This window comes from Anastrepha obliqua, chromosome 5 (genome assembly GCF_027943255.1).
Source record: "Anastrepha obliqua isolate idAnaObli1 chromosome 5, idAnaObli1_1.0, whole genome shotgun sequence".
Lineage (NCBI taxonomy): Eukaryota > Metazoa > Arthropoda > Insecta > Diptera > Tephritidae > Anastrepha > Anastrepha obliqua.
Genome location: NC_072896.1, coordinates 24,704,545 through 24,723,445, shown reverse-complemented (window position 1 = coordinate 24,723,445; position 18,901 = coordinate 24,704,545). Strand labels below are relative to the sequence as shown.

Sequence of the window (18,901 nt, the reverse complement as noted above, 5' to 3'; positions counted from 1 at the left end):
TAAATATTTGAGTTAATACTCGCACTTACACTTAGAAATATTTATTGCCGGTAAGCGATATGTAATTTTGGAAATTTCCCCAATGAGGAAGCGACAAATATTTCTTTTTATGAAACCCTTGAACTTACGAATGCGAAGCATTGCATTTGCGAAGGAAAGTGTTGTTGTTGTTGCTGTTGAGTTGAGTTGCGGTAATGCGCTTTTATGCTGATAATACAAATTTGTTAATGACATTTTTTCGTTTGAAATTTGAAATTTAGTTGCATCATGATTATCTCCCTCAGATTTTTGCATTGCATAACTGAATTTTCATTTAAAATAATAAATTACCTTATCATTAGGGAAATATGAGAGAAAATAATTAAAAGCTTTTTTAATTGTAGGAGGTTGTATTTGGCAAGTGTTGGGGACTATTAAATTTTTGTGCAATTCCATCAAAGTCCGTGCACTTGGGGGGATAAAAATTCATATCGCTCCATTAACAAAGTTCTGTCAGTTTTTAACATAAGTTAGAAATTTTTTCTTCCCCCACCGTGAAATATAGAATGTGGCCACTGAATTTTTTGACATAAGTTAGAAATTTTTTCTTCCACTACCTTGAAATATAGGGTTATTTAAAAAGAGGTACTATTTTGACATTCAAAGAAAGAGGAAGGTATGCCGTTAATAGTGGAAAATAACATCAGCCAAATGACCACTACGACCACGCTTACAAGACAATATCCTTTTCATGAAATTTTCCATAACCGAATTGCAAAGTGGCTGCCCTATGTCCTCGACAGCCGCACGAATTCCATCTTTGAGGTCTTGAATCGACCCTGCGCTGTTTGCATAGACCTTCTCTTTCACGTGGCCCCAAAGAAAAAAGTCACAACGTGCTAAATCACAAGATCTCGGTGGCCAATTGTGATCACCGCTTCGAGAGATAACACGGTCCGGAAACTTTTCCCGTAAAAGATCAATGGTTTCATTGGTCGTGTGGCACATAGCGCCGTCTTGTTGAAAATAAACATTGTCCAGATCAATACCATCCAATTTCGGCCATAAAAATCATTAACCATATCTCCCGTTTAACACCTAACACCTGTCTTTGGAATGCCCTTTATTTAGGTCTCATAATGAATTCCAGTTACATTAACCTTTTACTAAATATTTAATTGTAAAAGATTCACTGATTAAAAGCATTGTCTATAGCAAAACAGTATTAAAGTTAAGCGAATCCACGCGATATCGAATGCCAATCGAATTGATCAATGAATGAGCGAGAAGCTTCTGCGGAAAATTTTTGAACCTTTCCACGCTGCCGACGACGAGTATCGCAGGCGATGGAACGATGAGCTGTATGAGCTTTACGACGACATAGACATAGCGCAGCGAATAAAGATCCAGCGACTACGTTGGCTGGGTCATGTCGTCCGAATGGATGCAAACGCTCCGTCTCTGAAAGTATTCGGTGCGGTACCAGCTGGTGGTAGCAGAGAGCGCCGCAATTGAGACTTATCTTAAAACCAAGGACAAAAAGGAAGATTTGAAATGTCTTCCAAAACAAAACTCAACTCTACCAACTTCATCCTTATGGCACATAATCTAGCATCATTCTTATTTGAACATCATCCTTATTTGAGCGAATTATATGTAAAGTTTTTAGACCTAACACTATCCGAAATGCGGACTTGTGGCAGATCACCGCGCAAGAACCAATCCAAAAGGTGACAAGAGATCGTAAACGACGATGGATCAGGCACACTGTCAGAAAAGACAGAGAAAGCATAAGCAGAATAGTGTTGAACCCTTAAGGACACCGGTCGTCCACGAAATACCTGGAGGCGTTCTAATCTATAGTGTAAAGAGAACAGCAATTAATCGACTAAGATATAGTCGTATTGGGTTGGGGAATAAGTTCATAGCGTTTATATATTTTATTTTATTTTACAATGATTTGTTTGCTGTTTGACAAAGGGTATGTATTCATTCGTTAGAACTCTTTCTGCTCTACAAAACTATGTTAATTGTATTTTTGAGTTATATAATTTTTTATTCATTTTCAGGCTTAGAAATGGAATAACCAGGGGACAAAAATCAACATTTTCGACACCTGCTTTTCTTTGCTTTTAATAGAGGTCAAAAAGCTGTCGAAGCAGCCAAGACATTTGCGACGTGAGAAATGACATAGGCAAGTCTACAGCACGGAAATGGTTTGCAAAGTTCAAAATTACGACTTTGACGTCGATGAAGGTCGCAGCAGAAGGCCTTCTGAATTCTGGGAACGGTCGCCGAACCAGCCGTGAAATGGCGGAAAAAGGGAACTGCAATCACAAAACGATTCTCACTCACTTTATTCAATGGGGTTTACCCAAAAATTTGAGAGGCTGAATGCCTCACGAGCTCAACGAAAAAAACAAAGAAAGTCGCCTTCAAATTGCTTCACTGCATCTCACCTGCAATCGAGCAACACACGGCCATAAACACCGCTTTTTGTACCGAATCGTCACGGGAGATGGGAAATGGTGCCTATACGAGTACATAAATATGAAGCAAAGAAAGGAGTGGGTGGCTCCAGGAGATACTCCAAAGGCGAGAGTCAAGCCGGATCTTCATCCAAAGAAGATCATGACGTGTATTTTGTGGGACTGGGAGGTCATGGTGCACTGGGAAAAGCTCGAAAAGAATGCCACGGTCAACAAGGAATTCTACATTGCCCAGCTACACTGCGTGAATGAGGCTATTCGACTGAAAAGACCTGATCAACATGGTTGAACCATACTCCTTCACGAAAACGTCAAGCCCCATGTTGCACTAGTCGTCAAAGCCGCACTCCAAGAGCTGGAATGGGAAGTCCGTGAACATACAATACAAAGTATTCTGCGGACCTTGCACCGACCAAACTGAACAAATATTAAGGGCGTTACCTTCGATAACAAAGAGTACCTTAAAAATTGGCTCAACAACTGCTTTGGGACCAGATCAAGCGGAACGGCACCAACAAAGTAGTTGAGAGGTGGGAAGAGGTTGTAAACAGCAACGGTGAATATATCATTGATTAACTTATTGATATAATTATTGTTTTTTGTTTAAATAAAAGTCTTCGATAAAAACGCTACGAACTTATTCCCCAACCCAATAGTTTGTTAGTGTTCTGCTAGAGATACAAGTACAATGAACTCCTTTCCTTTCTCAAATATATTAAAAATGTATAAAAAAAAATGTATAAGCCAGAAAAAAAACCCATCGTAGAAATTTCATTCGAATTTATATGACTAATAAACTTCTTTTATTTATGCAAAAGTCGAGAATACGTCTCGCATCCTGTTAAGCGAGTTTGTCAGCTTTGTTTCTGGTCTTCGCTTGATTATTTGTTAATTATTTGCTGAAAGATCAATTACTTTGCTTATGCCAAAGCTGACATTCTTACAAGCAAAGCACGGAGCAAAAATAACACTCAAGTAGACAGTGAAAAATTAAGCGATAAATTTAAAAACAATTTGATTACTTATTCAAGGTAAGTACTGTATTTTATAGGCTAGGCTATGCCAACATTTACAGTCTCTGGCCATTGAATTATGACTGATGGCTATTTTTCGCGTTCTTCTGTTCAATCGCCCAAGTCCTTTTATTTGAAAGCACTTTTGCACTTAAAGGCTTAAAAGTGCTAAAAACTGTTTGGTATTCATGAGTATTTTAAGTTTTTGTTTTTTTTATTAAATCTTTTCGGAAAACATTTTTTTTATTAAACCTTATCGCAAAACATTTTTATTTCTTTTTGACAATTTTGTAAATTTGGTTGGTAACTAATTTTTTTTTTTTTTTGTAATTAAATTTTTTTAAATATATTTTTTGATTAAAATTTTTAACATAAACTTGTTATTTCATTTAACGTTTCTTAGTAATTTTTTATAAACTTTTGTTTATTAACAAAAATAATTTTCTCAACTTTTCCGGAAAAAATATACTTTAAAAAAAATTTGTTTTATTTAATTTGTTTGATAGAAATTTTTGGGAAAACTTTTTATTTCTTTTTAAAATTTGTATAATTTTTTTAAGATAAATTATTAAAATTAGGATAAATTATTAAAACAAATAACTTTCTTAACTCTTCAAGATATTTCAAAATATTAAAACCAAAAAATTACTATTTTTTAAACTTTTTTTTTTGTTTTTGATTAGAATTTCTCGGAAACCCTTTTTATTTCTTTTTGACATTTTTATAAATTTGTTTAGTAACTTAATTATTTTATACATATTATTTTTAATAATAATGTTTTGATTAAAATTTTTAGGAAGAACTTCCTATTTCTTTATCACAGTTTTATACAGTTTTTCTTAACTTTTAAGAACAAAATATACTTCCAGCAAAAATATTTTTAATTATATTTTTTTGATTAAAATTTTTGGGGAAAACTTTTTATTTCTTTTTCACATTTTTATACATTTTTTGTAACTTTTTAGCATAAAATGTATTTCCAAACAAATTTTTTTAATTATATTTTTGGGAAAAACTTTCTATTTCTTTTGGACATTTTTATACAATATTACTTATTAACTTCTTAGAATAAAATATACTGCAAACATTTTTTTTCTTTGTTAAATTTTTTTATAAAAATTGGTTAAAATTTCTGGGAAGCATTTAATTTCTTTTTAACATTTTTGCACATTTCTTTTTAATTTTCAGGATAGAATATACTTTGAAAAAAATTTTTTTGAGTAAAATTTTTAGGAACAACTTTATATTTCCCTTTGAGAATTTTATAAATTTGTTTATTAACTTTTTGGATTAAAATATACTTAACTAAATTTATTTTTAATTATGGTTCTTTGATTAAAATTTGCGGTAAAACTTTTAATTTCTTTTTTAAATTTTTATAAACTTTTTTATTACCTATAAAAAACAAATTTTGCGGAAGATATATTTCTTTTTTGATTAAAATATTTATGGAAAACTTTTTATTTCTTCTTAACATTTTTATAAACTTTCTTAGTCATTTTTTTTGTGGTTATAGTTTTTTAGTAATTTTTTTTTTAATTTTATTTTTTAATTAAAATTTTTGTGAGAAACTTTTTAAAGGGACATTGTCAAAGGGACATTTTTATAAATTAGTTTATTAACTTTTGGGGATAAAATATATTTAAACAAATTGATTTTTAGTCATAGTTTTTTGATTAAAATTTTTGGGAAAAACTTTTCATTTCTTTTCAACCTTTTTATGCATTTTTTCTTAACTTTTCAAGATAAAATATTCTTAAAAAACTTATTTTTATTTAATATTTTCGAGTAGAATTTTTTGAAAAAATTTTCTTTTTCATTTTTGAAGAACGTACCGAGTATGATTTATTTCTTATTTTTTTATTAATAATTATAAGCTATGCTCGGTAATCTCTGTGGGTCCCATAATGGGATCTTCGTAATTTTTCCTACAATAGAACCGGACTTAACCTAACTTATGTTAGAATTTTAGAAAATGTTGTACTTTTAGATCCCGTCACCCTAGCATTTATCAATATTAAGTAAACAGCCATTAATTTTGTATTTTTCCGCATGAAATGTGCATTTCGACACGAAATTAAAAAAAAAATAATAATTAAAAAATTATTAAAAAAATGAACAAACAGCTTCATAGTAACTGGTGAGGGAATTTTATTAACAGCCCCTTTTAGCGTTTACCGCTAATTAGCGCACAAAATAAATGAACAGCATACATGTAGATACATACATGCATATACACACACACTCGTGCATACACACATCCAAATGTGTAATCGTGCCGTTCGATGCAGTTTGTGTTTTTGCGCTTTTCGGCTAAACAAAAACTATTACAAGAATTTTTATTCAGAACGTGATTTGTGTAAATTGAAAATTACTTACATTAGCGCACACTCATACATTCACACATACACGTAGCAGTAGGTGGTATGTAGGTATACACATTTGAGTATTGGGCACGCAAGTACTACGATGAGCTCACAAACATTTCGGTTGCTTTCGCCATCGCTTAGCACCCAGCTCCGCCCCGCGCTGCTTCACCTCCCACCACACAAGCGAACAAAAAATGCAAATACTTCAATAAGACGTTCGTTATTTCTATTTTTGTAAATTATTAGCGGTAATTTTTTCAATACTCCAACAACCGCATAATTCGTAATTCTCATTGCGGCCATTGGGTTGTAGCGGTTGTTATGTTTGTTGTACGAACAACTTTGTTGTAGTGTAGTAATTTATTGACTACAGCAACAAAGCCTACAGACAAACATACAACAGGTGCATGTGTAAGTATTCTGCCGTAACTATAAATATTGGTGGTTTACTTTTTTTCCAAGCCGCCATTTCATCGCCGTCTTTCACTCTTTTTGTGGCAACGGAATTTGGGTTAACGCGCTTTAATTTACAATTAACGACTCAGCGCCAATGCAGAAGGTAACGAGAAATATCAGGAAAAGACAGGTGTACACAGTGATAAAATATTGTGATTTTTAAAGGCAACCCAAATGTCCGCTCTTGCAATTTACAATTCACATACAGATTTATGTTATGCAGTTTTTTTTTTTGAAAAATTTATTCCCGTTCAACTAATGCTATCACTTAGAATCAGAGTCTACTGCATAGTAAATGTTTCAACTAATTGATTTCTTCCTTCAAGAGATAATATGTTAACTAGAGATGTTAGTCCCGAAATCCCGAAATTAGCGTATATGAGTCCAGGAACTACTTTTTTCAAGTAAATGCATAGAAAAAATTGAAATTAAATTTTAATTAAATATTTCCCAAAACCCCAAAATGAATAAATATGAATCCAAAGGCTACTTTTTTATTTGATAATGTGTCAATTATAGATGTCAATCTTAAAATCCCAAAATCCCGATGTAAACGTATATGAACCCAAGACTCCTTTTGTACAAGTAAACGTATCGAAAAAATTAGAATAAAATTTTAATTAAAGAAATCCCGAAATGAATACATGTGAATCCCCGGGTTACTTTTTTATTTTTTTTTTCAAAATTCGACAAAATTTTAATTAAATTTTAATAAAAGATATCCTGAAATTAATGTATATGAATCCCGGGACTACTTTTTTATTTTTTTCAAGGCAGAAATAATTTAAGTAAAATTTTAATCAAAGAACTCCCTAAATCAATGTAAATGGTGGTTAAATTTCAAAGGCCGATGTTGAATGTAAACCACACCTAAACGTCAAGCTTTTTCTGCATTTCATTTGACATTTTGCAATTTCAGACTAATTCAATTTCAATCATAGAAAGATACACAACCGAGCAATGCATTAAAGTTATTGAGGCTTATTATGAAACGGGCGTTCAAATCAAAATGCATATCGAAGAAAATCATCTTCAGTGATGAGGCAGATTTCACCTCAGTGGATTCGTCAATAAGCAGAATTGCCTCATTTGGGCGAATGATAATCCAAGAGTGATTACCGAAAAACCAATGCACCCACAAGGAGTGACTGTTTGGTGCGGTTTATGGGCCGGCGGCATCATTGGGTCGGTCAGGCAGTTACTGTGAATAGTGTTTGCTATCGTGAGATGATAACGAACTTTTTATTGCCCGAATTGGAAGATATAGATGTGGACGATATGTGGTTTCAACAGGACGGGGCCTCTTGTCACACAGCTAACGAAACAATGGCTCTTTTGTGCGAAAAATTTGATGGCCGAATAATCTCACGTCGCGGCGATGTCAATTGGCCGCCAAGATCATGTGATTTGACATCGTTGGACTTCTTTCTTTGGGGTAATTTGAAAAACAAAGGTGTACGTCGATAAGCCAGCAACAGTTCAAGAGCTAAAGGATGACATAATTCGGCGCATTAACGGTATAGAACCTCAATTATGCCTCAGCGCCATCGAAAATTTGGACCATCGGATGGAGGTGTGCCTTCGAGGCGAATATTTTGTTTTTGGCCAATATTTTGTTTTATACGTAATTGAGCCGTACTAATATTATCATAATAAAGAGAAACGACAGTAATTTTTTAAACAAATTGTATTTTATTCAAAATCAACACCGGCGCTTGAAACTTAACCACCCTTTATAAAACAAAAGATTATATACGAGTACATATATGTATATAACACCGTCCACAAAAAATCTATGGCAAATCAATGGGAATTTTGAGCCACTTTAATTTGCAGTTTATTGTACCAAAATTAAATGCCCTGTAAAACTGACCAAAAAGTTGAAATTTTGATGAAAATTTTGTGTTTAATTTTATTTTTTTTAATTTTGAAACAAGTTTGAAAGCTTGGGTTCTGTGGTTTTTTTTTGTATGACTTATTTCTATTATTTCTAAAAAATTTTTCACATCACATTATTTCGTACACGCCTTTTCCTTCCTCCACATTAAAGAAAACATTGATTCGTCTACTATTTTCAACCTCACTTCACTTTCAACTCGCACACAAATTATGCAGAGGCGTTCAATTAATGCGCTGTGACGGCTGGTATCAGTGCTGCTTTAACTGATTTGGTAAAATTAAAATTTCACCTTAACTGAGTGCGTCAATCAAATGTTTGACAACTAATTACCCAAGTACCTCTGTATACGTATACATGAAAGGGAAAATATTTCTTTCAAAAAAAGGCGCCTAGTTTTTCATTTTTCTTCTTCTACTTTCTACTTCTAACGGCTCCGTTTGTAAATTAACAAATTCAAAATAAATTGATTTGAAATGCTTGGTAATCGATTTTATTACGTACCAACGTTCACCCATTTTTATAAATGAAGGCGTGATTTAGGTCGATAAGAAAAACCAACTCTATGTAATTTAGAGAATAATTTTTTTATAATTAATGGACTATGTTTAAGTTCGTGCGGTTTTTTTTCGAAATTTGAAACTTTATTGACGTAAAATGGTTACAAATTTAATATTCAAAGTATTGTCCATCGCTTACTACTACTTTTTCCCATCTTTCTGGCAATTCACGGATTCCCTTTGTGAAAAATTCGGTCGGTTTTGCCGCAATCCACGAATCGATCCATTTTTTGACTTCATCGTAATTACGGAAGTGCTGGTCAGCCAGGCCATGTTGCATCGATCGGAAGAGATAGTAATCGGATGGCGCAAGGTCTGGACTATACGGCGGGTGGGGTAGGACATCCCATTTGAGCGTTTCTAAGTATGTTTTGACCACTTGTGCAACATGTGGCCGAGCATTGTCATGTTGCAAAATAACTTTGTCGTGTCTATCGGCGTATTGCGGCCGTTTTTCTCGCAGTGCTCGGCTCAAACGCATCAATTGTCGTCGGTAGACATCCCCCGTAATCGTTTCATTCGGTTTCAGTAGCTCATAATACACAACACCCAGCTGGTCCCACCAGATACACAGCATAACCTTCAGGCCATGAATATTCTGCGCCGACGTCGATGTTGAAGCATGGCCAGGGTATCCATACGTTGCCCGACGTTTTGGATTGTCGTAATGGACCCACTTTTCATCGCCAGTCACAATTCGATGCAAAAAACCCTTTCTTTTGTGCCGTTGAAGCAGTTGTTCGCATGCCATAAAACGGCGTTCAACGTCTCTTGGCTTCAATTCATACGGCACCCAATGGCCTACCTTTCGGATCATTCCCATGGCTTTTAAACGTTTGGAAATGGTTGATTGATCAACTCCCAAAGTTTTTGCAACCTCTTCTTGCGTTTGAGCCGGATCTTGATCGAGCAATTCCTCCAATTCGGTATCCATGAACTTTGGCGGCGCACCCTCGCGTTCTTCGTCTTCCAAGCCAAAATCACCACTTTTAAAGCGTGCAAACCACTTCTGGCACGTTCGCTCAGCTAGAGCATGCTCACCATAAACTTCCACCAAGATACGATGACTTTCGGCTGCTTTTTTCTTCATATTAAAAAATTCCCCGCAAAAACACATTATTTGGCACGAAATTCGACATTTTCAAGTGTGGTAAAAATATTGTTGTTTACGCTTCAAATAAAAAACTTATACTGACGTTTGTGCCTTACGACAGTAGCTCTCCAATGAATGTTTGGAAATGTGGATCGATGGAATAATTATCAAGTTACGCCATCTGTTGTAAAACCGCACGAACTTAAACATAGTCCTATTAAATATTTGAGGATAAGGTAGTTAAGCGCAGATGGCTTAGATATTCCGATAGTAAAAAAATTTAAGTACAATGTTATTAACTACTGTAATCAACCTCGAGGCTTAGATTTAGCGAAAACTTAAAAAATAACTGTCACAGTTTCCGTGCTTGTAAAAAGTAAATTTCGAAGGCCAGACGGCTTATTGTTATAAAACTTGAAAAGCTCTCGAATCAAATGCAGCAAAAGCTAACCTTTTCAACAGCGTCAATCCGGGAAATGAGGAAGAAGATACACGAGGACGAGATGTGATCGGCCGTCTCACTGCATTAAGCTTAATTTCGAATTAGACAAGAACAAATCGAAAAAAATCGAAGAAGGGGCTATTGATTCTGATGGATTGATTTTAAAACAAGTCAAGTTTTTTAAGGACCCCAAATGGAATTCATGTCACTTTTTGCAAATTTTTATAATAGAATTTTTAAATTTTCGCATTTTGTTGTTGTTGCTGTAGCAACATAAACTTTCTCCATACTTACATACGGGGAATGCTGCTGGAGTGACAGTCCTTGGCCGGATTTAAATCCGAGTCGTTTAGGGTAACGTAGAACCGACTGTCGTGGAAACGCATCCGCTGTAGATAGTTTTTTTTTGTCTTATAACACCTGCTGTTCGCCTACAACAAATGTGTTTTCCAAAGTGCAGCACGAGGAGGTTGCAGTATTATTTGCTAAGTTTTTTTTTATTTTTTAACTTACTTTTCTTATATTTCTTAATTTTTTGCTTTTATTAATTTTTTAAATTCTATTTACTACTTTCTCAATTTTTTATCATAATTCCTAATTTGGTTTTGTTTTACATAGTATTTTTTTCAATATTTTAAATTTTTTTGCTTATAATTTAAACTTTTATATTTTTTATTCATTTCTAGAACTTTATTTTTAATTTTCTCCATTTTTAATTTTTTTATGTAATTTTTTTATTGGGTTGGTTGGTTGGTTTAAGGGTGACCGCGCATCGGAGTGCCACATAGACCGCAAGTTGGGTCCGTTGTGTTGCCCTAGAGCTCATTACATTATATGATTTCCCCACCTAACCGAGATTTTCATTATAGATTTTGGTCAAAGATATTAATTCGTTTCGAGAATTTAATGAGAGATTCGATTTTCAGGTCCGAGAGTACTGAAAGATTGTCAATTGTTGAAAAGCCTAGAAGAGCGAGTCGACTTCTGGCTAGGCCGGGACAACTGCACAGCAAATGCCTGCTCGATACTTCCTCATCTTCGTCTTCGCAGTATCTGCACAGGTCGTTTTGAGGAACCCCGAGCCGACGTACATGCCCAAAAGGCAGTGGCCGGTGATAAGAGATATATATTATTATATATGCCTTAGTTCGTGTTTCGAAAGACTTATAAGGGTTTTTGTCTGTTTCAGATTGTAGGATGGCCAGATTTGTCTGGTCGTAACGCAAGTAGTTTCCACTCGCCACCTCCGATCAGCAATGCTGTGAAATTCTCGATCAATGATCATTTTACATGTTGAGAGCGGAATGTGGATTGTGGGTAAGTTACTAACATATGATTGCGCAGCTCCAGCTCTTGCAAGCTCATCAGCTTTGCAGTTACCTTCGAATCCACTATGACCCGGTATGCAGATAACTTGGACAGAATTCTGAACACTTATCTCGTTAAGAGATAAGAGACAGGATCGAACCACATCTGAGTGGGAATATGAGTGCTCGAACGGCCGCTTGACTGTCAGTGAAAAAGCGGGTATCCTCTAGTGATATTCTCTTTTCTAAGAGAGTTTTCACAGCATACCAGATAGCGCATACTTCCGCTTGGAATACGCTACAGTAGTCGGGTAATCTAAATGATAGATTGATGTGAGGGGAATTGGAAAAGATTCCAAATCCCACTTTACCGTCTTGTTTTAAACCATCTGTATATATAAACAGAGGGCCATCGATTTCGGTAAGATTTATCTTCCATTCTTCCCTAGTTGGGAATGAACAGGAGAATAGCAAGGGTGGTGATGGAAGACTTACATGATAGTCTATGTCGGAAGAGATAACAGTGTTCCTGTTCAGTATGGCCGAATGGCCAAGATACTTATTCCATTTCGATATAGCAGTCATGCGTGTCGCTGCAATCGCTTTACCAGCCAGATCGATAGGGAACAATTTTTTCTTTATAATTAAAAAATTTTTTTTTTTAATAATTTCTAGAATTTTGTTTTTTCCTTTCTTCATTTTTAATTTTTTTATGTATTTATTTTTATTCTTTTATCTTTTTTTATTTCTACATATTTTACTAATATTTTAATTTTTTAAATTTTATTTTCAACTTCTTCATATTTGTATACATTTCTTTTAACTCATCTTATTCCTATTCTTGGTTTTATTAATTTTTAAATTCTATTTATTATCTTTTCTATTTTTTTTTTTAATTCCTAATTTTGGCTTTGTTTTATATAGTATTTTTGACAGCTTATTCCTATTTTTTGTTCTTATTAATTTTTTTAATTCTATTTAATATCTTGCCTATTTTTTTAATTCCTAATATTGGTTTTGTTTTATGTAGTATTTTTTTCGAATTTTTAAATTTTTTTGATAATTAAAATTTTTATATATTTTATTAATTTCTAGAATTTTAGTTTTTACTCTATTCATTTTTAATTTTTTAATGTAATTTTTTTATTCTTTTATCTTTTTTATTTCTACATATTTTATTAATATTTTAATTTTTTTTTTAATTTTATTTTTAACTTCTTCATATTTTTATACATTTTTTTAACTCAGCTTATTCCTATTCTTTGTTTCTATTAATTTTTTAAATTCTATTTATTATCTTCTCTATTTTTTTAATTCCTAAATTTGGATTTGTGATACTATATAAAATTTTTGTCGAATTTTTTAATTTTTTTTTTATAATTAAAACTTTTATATTTTTTATTAATTTCTAGGATTTGATTTTTCATTTTCTTCATTTTTAATTGTTTTATGTTTTTCTTTATTCTTTTATCTTTTTTATTTCTACATAATTTATTAATATTTTAATTTTTTTAATTTTATTTTTAATTTTTTCATATTTATATACACTTTTTTTAACTCTCTGATTCCTATTTTTTGTTTTTATTAATTTTTAGAGTATTTTTTATTTTCTTAATTTTTTGCTTTTTTTAATTTTAAATAATTTTTAAATATAATTTTTTTGTTTTTCTTACTTTTTATTTTTTCTTATTTTTACTAATTTTTAGAATTTAACTTTTCAATTTCTAATTTTTTTAATTTAATATGTTTATTTTATAATTTTTTTATGTTTTACTTTTTTTTCTTATTGTTGTCAATATTTTTATTTTATTTTTTAATTTTAAGAACTTTACTTTTTATTTTTTTATTATTTTTTTTTTACATAATTTGTTTTGTCTTTGTTTTACCTTTTTTAATAATTTCCTACTATTAAACTTTATTTTTCTAATTGATAGAATTTCATTTTTTAATTTTTTTATTGTAATTTTCAGAATTTTATTTTTAACTTAATTTTTTCAATTAAACCATTTTCTTTTACGTCAGTTTTGATATATTTACATTTTTTTAGATTTAATAATTTCATTTTTTAATTTCTTTATCTTCATCTTTTTATTTTTAATTTTAATTTTTTTTTATAAATTTTGTATTTTTTAACTTTTTCCTATTTTTTTACTTTTTTAATTTCTTTATTTCCACATATCTGTTTTTTGTTTGTTTTTGATATTCTTTGTATGTATTTCAGGTTTCGCCTTCATGTCGATAAGCTCAAGTAAAGCAGGAGCGTTTAACTGCATGCGCTGCTGCCACGAGCCGAACCATCTAACCACATAGACCCACGGCCTATAGGAAGTTTAATGAAAATCGGATAAAAATTGTAAGGTTAATCCCGCAAAATACTATTTGCCATTTTGAATTTTTCAAGACTAACTTCAGATTCCTAATTAGCTACCCCAAAAACCTTTCCATGCGAAGTTTCATTAAAATCGAGTTGCTTGATATTAGCGTCACTTTTGAGGGTCATTTAGCTCATAGTGCACTAGAAAAGTTTATTCAACAGGCCGAAAAATCGAAATGTTATGTTAGTAGTAATTAGTAGTAATTCTTCTTTATTTATTTATAAATATTTCATCTTACATTACAATAATTTTTACAATAATTCGTTTAAATATACATATAAATACATAAAGAAAGAAATGATAAATTTGTGGCAATAACAATGTTGTCTGTCACAACTCAAAAATTAATCAAAAATTGAACTCTGCAATAAGAAAATTTCTATAGCGTAAGGCTGAGTATATAAAGCAAGTTAGTATTTTCCAATTGTGGCCATTAAGTATATCTATTACTTCTGCTTCATTTAGCTTCGCTGCGTTTAGGTATTTTATTCTGATCTCCTTCAGTACCGGGCATCTTCCTAAGAAGTGCTGCATATTTTCTTCCTCGTTTAAATTGCAGATGTTATGTTTATGAAAGCTTTTTCATGGCAGAAATACACTCGGAGGTTTGCGATTGGTGAGGGGCGACCGCAATTAGAAAAATGTTTTTCTTAATTTTGGTGTTTTCACCGAGATTCGAACCAACGTTCTCTCTGTGAGTTCCGAATGGTAATCACGCACCAACCCATTCGGCTACGGCGGCCTACCTTTACTTACTTTTATTAAATTTGCAAAAGTTTTCTCTAACTTGTGTAATATTTCCTTTAAACTTATACATACAATCCTAGTTGAATGAGTATTTTTAACTTACCACCAATATCCGTTCCTTGTGCGCTATCAATAAATGCTTTCCTGTTCGCGCATCAGCTTCAAAGTTCCCAAGCAAAAAATGCTATTTACGCAAATGCTCGAAATTTATTAGAAATTTTTGCACAGTTTTTCGTTTTAATTTTATCAATATGACGATAACTTTTGTCTGTATTTTGAGTTCTTATTTAAATTTTCGATTTGTTATTTTGTTCATTTGATTTATGAGCACTTTTCTTTAACGCGCTACACTAAATGGCTTAAAACCATCTAGCCATAACAGCTGTTGCAAAATTGGGAGAAAAATTAATTGCTGCAAATTTATAATATTTCAGCGCAAGAGAAATTTTAAAGTTTTGAAAGTTCGTAGAACTAAAACTAAAACGCCAACAACAACAGCATGCAAACACTTTACACAAAAACAAAAAAGTAATTGATTAAAAACAGCCAGTTCGTATTTTTCGGTAAAAGGTTAGAAAGAACAACTTTTATTTAATTTTTTTTCTACCGTCTTTTGCATTCCCCAAAGCATATCTCATGCACGCCTTGCTTCTCATACAAATTCAAAGTGTGTGGAAATGTTCATAAATTATTCATGCGACAAGTTTTGCTTTCTTAATTTGTGTGACGGCCATTAGCCGCTAGCTGGCTGCTTGAATTATTATTGAACTAAAACAGTGTTTTTCTATTTCTTCACAACACCAGCAGTCCAGCACCACTCCCTGACCACCTTTCAATGCTTCAACAGCATGCGGTCATCGGTATTTGTTTCTTATGCTGGCAGTTATTTTATTTCTTACTTCAATTTCATTCCTAAGTCTTATTTCTTCTATTTCTTTTAAGCAGATTTAAAGCCGATATGTACATACATATGTATGTTTGTATGGTGTGTATAGGCAAGCATACTCGTATCTACAGGTATGGCATGCCGCTGGTAGTGTGTACTTGGTAGAGCAGTTAAAGCAAAGACGAAGGTGAGTATGAGAGCAGGAAAGAGTTCGAAGTGGTAATATTTATTTATTTTTATTTCGTGTGATTTGTTGTTGTGATAGATCTCTAATTTCAACCGGTTGATGCTGCAAATTGAGATTTTCAATATTTTAGGAATTTTTCATGACGTTATCCACGAAGGAAGCTGAGTAAATAAAGCAATTGGCATACATACAAATGCCCAAATGCAAATCCTTGAAGGTTAATGATGTTTTTGCAGACTTTGTGCGCAACGCTGAATGAAGTTTTACATTTTGCGCTCATTATTACCACTTAATTACTTAACGAATATGATAACTTTTTTGTTAGATAATCATAATACTCATTACAGTGGTGTGCTGGAAATTATTATGATTACTTATAATTGCTATTAATTTTTATGTTCCTTTTTTTATACAAGATGATTGTCCTATCATTATGATTACTTTACAATTACTTTTAAAATATTGACTTGACCTTAACGTTAGTTTTCCCGTGATTATTAAAAATAATTGCTTCCAAAGAGAGTTGATTACTGTAGTTACAAATTATTTACTTTGTACAATTTGTAATCACTTTGCAATACATTACTTTATGATAGCGAATACTTTGTAATCATTATTTACAGTTATTGCTTTTAAAGAGAATAAAGCAAATTAAAATTACTATATTTTAATTATTTGGAACTATAAATTATTTTAACTACCCTGTAATTACAATCAGTATGCAATACATTACTTTATAGTAGCGACTATTTTGTAATAATTATTGACAATTATTGCTTTGAAAACGAGTGAATTACAATTACTATATATTAATTACTTTGTAACTACAATTTGTAATCACTATGCAACACATTACTTTATAGTAGTGATTACTTTGTAAAAAATACTAACAGTTATTGCCTTGCAAGAGAGGGAATTGCAATGACTACATTTAATTACTTTGCAACTACAATTTGTAATCATCTTGCAATGAATTACTTTATGATAGCGATTGCCTTTTAATCACTATTAAAAAATTCTTTTTCAAAAACGGTATAGTAATCATGATTACATTTTGATTACTTTATAATATTTTAATTGCTTTACTTAACCCTTGCACAGAATTACTTTACGATATAACTGTAATCACAAATACGAATAATTCCTTCGAAAGACAAGTGATCAATATGATTACTTATTAATTACTTATTTCCGAAATTTCTTTGTAACTTCAATTGCGTTGTAATTATGGCTCAGAGTAATTGAAAGAGAGGTGATCACTATAATTATTTACTAATTATTTATTACTCTATTATATAGTAAAGAAAATGAAATCAATAACTTCTAAATGATTACTTTATTAAAACTATTTATTAATTAGTTTGTAATAAATTGAATTAAATTTCAAAATAAGTACTTCTACTAAATACTTCCACTAATGAGAAGGGATGATTACTGTGATTACATTCTAATTTCTGTTGAACGACAAGCTCTAATACCTACTCAATCAAACAACCCAGACCAGTTTTAATGTCTAATCATAATGAAGGATTCGTAGGTTCGCGTAATCACAATTTTTCGCTTTTAATGAGAGGGACTACTTCTAACTTATTCCATAATTACGAATACTTCCAAACCAGTTAAAATAAGCGGGGTTAGAAGGGCGCGAAACTGTTATGAATGGTCAAGATAGCTCTGATTACAATTTAATTACTTCGCAATTACAATTTGCATATAACTATAAAATAATTAGAGTTACTGCGTAACTTTTGCAGTTAAAATAAGCAAGTTAAAATAATAACTTCTAGGTGCTAATTTGATTACTTTGATCACATTTTGATTACTTTGCAATTACAATGACTGCTGGGTAATCGTAATGAGAACATAGTATTTTTAGTTGCATGAAATCAAAATTTTCTAATTTTAATTGTAATGATTACTTTTTAATTACCCCCCAATCAATTACATATTTTCTGATCACAATTGTGTTAAAATCAGTGTCAAAAATTTAAGCTTCTGAGGGCTCGAGATAGATCTGATTACATTTTAATTACTTTTCAATTACAATTTGCAAACACGAATAAAAAATAATTAGAATTATTACGTAGTTTTTGCCATCTTCATATTTTTTTATATTTTGTTTTATTTGTAGTCTGTAGATTATTTGTGGTTACTGAATTTATGTAGAATGTAATCGCAGTTATTAAGTTTTAAGCAGAAAATTTTGAGCTCAATTATATAATTATAATAAATACAAGTTTTAGACTATTGGTGATTAAAAAAGGTAATTATGATTACTTAAAAATATCATAGTTAGAAAAAATAGGCGTGATTACTGAGAAATAATTATGATTACAAAATGTACTTAAAAATTATTTGTGATTACTGATTTAAAATGTAGTCATAATTATGAAGTTTTAAGCACACATTTTGGGCTCAATTATACGATAATGAAAACTTGACTACTGGTAATTAAATTAAAAGTAATTATGACTACTAAAAAATATCATTGCTACAAAAACTGTACATGATTGCTAAGATATAATTATGATTCTATGATTACAAAAAACAATGATGATTACAAAATGTAATTAAAATGTAATCGTAACCATCAAAAAGAAGCAAGTGAGTTTTGTGATTACAATAAATAAAATCCTTAGGCTATTGATGATTAATAACAGTAATTATGATTACTTAGAAACATCATAGCTACGAAAAGCATTAACGTATTGCTGAGAAATAATTGTAATTACACAAAATTATTATGATTAAAAAATGTAATCAGAAAGTAATCGTAACCATCCAAAAGAAGTAAGTGAGTTTTGCGTAGAAATATGTGAAAATGAATCATAAAAGTAAGTTTTTAAGTACCGTAATGATAAACTATAGTTTATTTATAATTAGAAAAAGTAATCCAAATGTAAACGCAACCTTTTAAAAATCGCATTCGATACACACCATAATAAAGACATATTTTTTTATTACAGTTATAATTCTTCGCCTGTTTAGCACTACAAAAGTAATCGTAACCAAATGCGAAATGCATCGCCATCGCCATTTGCACTTTGCAAATTAACCTTAGATATAAAAGTCTAATGATGGTAAATTGACGCTCTTCTTGG

At 31.5% G+C, this 18,901-nt stretch overlaps 1 protein-coding gene across 1 annotated transcript in view; it reads right to left on the bottom strand.

The window, feature by feature from the left end:
• LOC129249449 (sushi, von Willebrand factor type A, EGF and pentraxin domain-containing protein 1) overlaps positions 1-15,104 on the bottom strand; it is a 135,602-nt gene extending 120,498 nt beyond the window's left edge. The window contains exon 1 of the mRNA XM_054889277.1: positions 14,831-15,104. The gene's annotated coding sequence lies outside the window, so the exon portion shown is untranslated. The remainder of the gene's footprint in view (positions 1-14,830) is intronic.
• Between the last annotated feature and the right edge of the window lie 3,797 nt (positions 15,105-18,901).